This window comes from Centruroides sculpturatus, unplaced genomic scaffold, assembly GCF_000671375.1.
Source record: "Centruroides sculpturatus isolate CEXI.00-Female unplaced genomic scaffold, Cexi_2.0 scaffold1082, whole genome shotgun sequence".
Classification (NCBI taxonomy): Eukaryota; Metazoa; Arthropoda; class Arachnida; order Scorpiones; family Buthidae; genus Centruroides; species Centruroides sculpturatus.
The window spans coordinates 169,157-173,918 of record NW_019385300.1 but is presented as its reverse complement, the minus strand read 5'-3'; the positions used below and the strand labels follow the sequence as shown (position 1 = coordinate 173,918).

Below are 4,762 nucleotides of genomic sequence, written 5' to 3'. Positions count from 1 at the left end.
ATTTTATTATAAATACAGCAAATCTGTCAAGTGTACTGACAAATCTTTAGGTAGAGTTATCGAAGTTGTGGGCTCTCTGTAGCTTTAAAACTGCGTAAATTGTTTCATTAAAAATTTAGAAATCTAAAGTTGTTTTCATATCAACTATTTATTTTTATTGTCTAATTTGAAGGTAACATTTAATTTCAAAAAAATGACATTTGTCTTGAAAACAACGAAAAACTAAGAATTTTTATGTTTTTATATGAGTATTTTGTTTTCTTTATTTGTTTTTTTTCTTTCTATTTTCATTGTGTTATTTTTATTTGCTTCCTCGGTAAGATATCAAATTAACAAGTTAAATTTCTAATTTCATAAACACTTTTGGCTATAACTGCAACAGGTCTGCTGAAAATTCTGCGGCAATTGTTAGTTTAAATTTTCACTTTTTCTTTGACAATAAGAATTCGTAATCTGGTCACTTTTTTTCAACAGAAAACAATCATGGAGAACCGCGACTTTTTACTGTAGAGCAGGTGTGGCCAAACTTTTATCCCTTAGAGGCTACTTTTTCGGTAATCGTCTGCTATTGTCTGCAGGCGACTATGAATATGTCACGTTACTGTCTGACATGTTTTTGCGCCATTTTATGCGATTGCCATTTATATGCGCATGCGTTAACATTTACTTACATTGTTCATTGGGATAAATACAAACAGTATGGGTACATACATAGTACAGACAGTCTATTATTCTAAGAATAAATTATCCAATTAAGATTTTTAAACATTAATTTAAGTGAAAGCAAATTGTTCAACTTTAGCTTAGCAGGGCTACTTTCAAAACCTTTGCGGTCGACCGGTCGACCGCATTCTATTTGTTGGCCATCCCTGCTATACAGTGTAAAAGCTAGTTAACTAAATGCGTATAAATTTCTTGTGAAATTACGTAACCCGGAAACATATTGCTGGAAGTATTGTAATCAGTGAAAAAAAGTGAGGTTAGGTTTGAGAGATGCTAATTTAATTGCTACACTTAAGAAACAAAAAAAAAATTTTTTCCAAGAATCAATGGGTACAGGTTTCGTGATTGATTTAGCTTTTAGTAGTGCAATGGAAAACGATTACGTCCTTAACCTAAAAAAAACAAGATTCTAAAAACACATTCACCAGTATAAAATGCATCTACTTTTCTTTGTAGAAAAAGTGAGGGGTCAACTATGGCAATTCTGGGAAAATGGATTCTTATGGAAAATAGCTGGATATTTCTAGTGAGGTCAGTACAGGCAAATATAAAGCAATATGATAACACGATTGGCTTGAAGACTTAAATAATTGAGATATAGAAAGAATTCCTCAAAATTTTTTTTGACATCGTGTTAACGACAGATTTTTGAAACTAATCGTACACAAATGACGATATTTTGGCTATAATCTTTCATAAATACTTTTGTAAATTACATTTTTTGTTCATTATTCACAATTGATTATAAAATTATTGAACATTTGAAGAAACTTATTCTCAATAAAATAATTATATTGTTTATATTAAAAAGCTTTGTGTATAAATATAAAAGCACAATGTAATTTTGTGAGATTACGGACGAGGGGTCAATACCCTCTAATCGTCGTATTTGAGGGATCAGTTCACTTTGCCACTAGATGGCTTATTCTTAAAAAAGTCCGAGTGGGAAGTTGTGGGGTGTGCAATAATAAGCAATAATAGAGGAGGCCATATAATAAATGCATAAATCAACAATTTCATAAGATAAAAAAAAATAAGATACAAAATTAAAATACATTGAACCTAAGTTCCTTACGTCGCAAGAGAGAAAGAAAAAGTTTACAATAAGTTTTACTATTTCGTTAGTCATTTCGGTGAAGCTAATGTGCAGAAGGGAGCAGTATCAGGTTCACTCAGTAATTCGTGGAGTAGCAGGAGTAGTCCTATGTGGCACGAACTGCCTCTATATGGCAATATCAATGGTAGATGAACTGCCACGAGTGTGGGGAAACTTGCCCTTTTATCTTGAATTTCCTCCAATTATTAACTGAGTACTTCATCAGCTGACTAGAAGGTCAGGTGTGCCAATCGTCGAGATAGTTGGGAAAAATCAAGATAAGGTGTATATTAAAAGAAACTGAATTTCCCTTTTTGCTAAAAGTATAGTTAGACAGCAGTTTTTCAGGGTGTTGCTTTACATTTTTATAGCTTTTATTATATTTAATAAAATTATTTCTATTCAATTTGTAAATATTTTTTGGGTATAGACTGATTACTGAAAGACTAAAAAAATGTCCACAAATAATCATATAATGAATGTAAATATAGAATAAAATATTTTACAACCAAGTATATATTACATACTCACAAAAAGTCGATACCATGCAACTGTGCTGTTAAATTTGGCAATAAAATAAAAGTACATTAATGAAAATTGCATGATTGTAACTGTATTTACAGCAGTAACTTTTTTTTTCGAAATTAGAGTTTTTATTCAAATTTTTAAGATGTATAGCATAACAAGCATCTGCTGCATATTAAAAATCTTCTTTGAAAATAAATTTATGTGTGTAACATAGATATCACATTAATAGAATATATACAGATGTGTTTTATTTTCATGTGTTCTTATTTGCTTGTTCGAATTTTTGCGTTAGAGAAGCAACTCTAGAAACGTGCTTACTAGATGTCCTTTCCACTCCAGAATGCAAACTACCAGGTTTTAAGGCACTGTTAGGACTGGGTTGCCTCTTTGATTTATTCTCTGAAATTACCGCAGAAGAGTCACTTGATACATTTTTTTTTGTTGGTTTGGCCCTACGTTGATATGGATTTAACTTTTAGTGGAAGTTCTTGCGTATTAACATTCGACAGTCTTTGCGTATTAATATTATTTCCAGCACTGAAAGACTGTGGGCGAAAGCCTGCTTTTACATGCTTTGGTGGCAGAAGACGAAGAGGCGGAGGTAAGTTACGTTTACCATATGAAGCATCACTCAGAGGACGAAACATTCTTTTTCTGGGTGATGTTCCAGCCATAGACCGTGATCTCTGAACAGTGGCTCGTGGTCCAAGAGCGGGTCTAGTAGGTGTCAGAATAACAGGTGCATCTTGAAAAATGGTAGCACTATTTGATATCAGGTAACCATTCTGCATCTGTTTCTGAGCTGTCTCTAAAGGAACTGTCACAATTGGATCATTAGGTTTATGCTGTAGGTGAAGATGTAAATGGTGCAGATATTTCCAATTTTCTTATTGTTACATGAGGATAATTAAATTTTTTTGGTGGTGGTTTATTTGTTGTTTCATCTGCAGTTGGCTTCTGAAATTTCATAAACCACCAATTTTTTAAATGATAATAACAATGACAGACAACACATGCAACAACTGCCACAAATGGTATTATACCAAGAAATACAATAAGCATTGCAATAAAGAAACTGTAGCCAGCATCTGGATCTGAAGGAGAACCACTATGTATACTTTCTCCAAGTCCTGGAGAGTCACAAACAGTTGAAGCATATCCAAATTCACAATAGCAACTGTAATTGCTATTGCAAGTTCCATGCCCATTACAATTTTGCAGACAACTTTTTTTTTTAATTTCAGAGATTGGCACACATTTTTTGTTAATACAAGTTATATGTTCACCACATTTAGCTCCATTTGGAGAAACACCAGGATTCATTAAATTTAACCCTAAATCAATTAATGCTGTCCTGCAAGCTAAAATTTTTATTTGTACATTTATAAAAGATCGAGAAACAATAGCACTGCAATGCATTCCAAATTCTAATATTTCATTATAATGTGTGCATCGTAGCAATCCACAACGTACATTCTTTTTAAGACATGCCTTGTATTTTTTATTAACTCTATCAAAACCACAATTTTCATTGAGGTTTCCATTACTATTGTGTTCATAACACTGTGGATGGGAAGATATGCCTGTTGAGGCCCATAAAAGTCGCTAGTAATTATTATGTGACAGACACAAACTATGATAACAATAACCATATCCATCACTGCATTCTGTTCCATCCTGTACACGAACATCTAATAGACAATAATGTGGAAGATCACATTCAGACAAAGCATTACGACAAAGAGTAGCAACAGGTTTCACCTGACAAGTTTGAATATCACAGCATAATCCACTGGCACAATTTGAATAAGGATTGAGTCGACATGACAATTATTTTTGAATTATTCAATATAATATTAAAATTATAAGATAAATTGTATGTATTTAAGGTAAATGCACCAGTAGTGGACACTTTAAAGAAAATTTTTCGACTTTTTTGAAGCTACACCCCTATTTGGAAGCTGTATGGCTTAAAAGTTATATTGTGTGTTAGACAAAATCTTTCTTCACTCACAGTAAGGATTTTAATTATGTCAGTCTCGTCGAATACATTTTAATTTAATTTATTTTTTAAGGTTGAAAATGTTTTAGTAGTAAACATTGAAAAAATTGAGATATTTAGTAATGGACAGGCATTTGCACCAGTAGTGGACAAGGAATATAGAAATGATTATATTCAAGATGAAATCGTTTTTATTTTTCACAACTTGCAGAATTTGACAGTCTTTACTATAAAGAACAAGAACACTGTGTTAATTATAATGACAACTCATAATTTAATTAAATTAATTAAAATATCAAATTGTACAAATGTAAATTACATGTGTATAGTTTGTAATGTTTATATGAAAATTGAACTAATAAGTTTTATGAAACATAAATATAAAACATTACAAAGTTAGTATAAGAAACTTT

General features: G+C 31.7%; 1 pseudogene; it reads right to left on the bottom strand.

Moving 5' to 3' along the window:
* Nucleotides 1–2,799: 2,799 nt before the first annotated feature.
* On the bottom strand, nt 2,800–4,171 carry LOC111637354 (annotated as a pseudogene).
* Between the last annotated feature and the right edge of the window lie 591 nt (nt 4,172–4,762).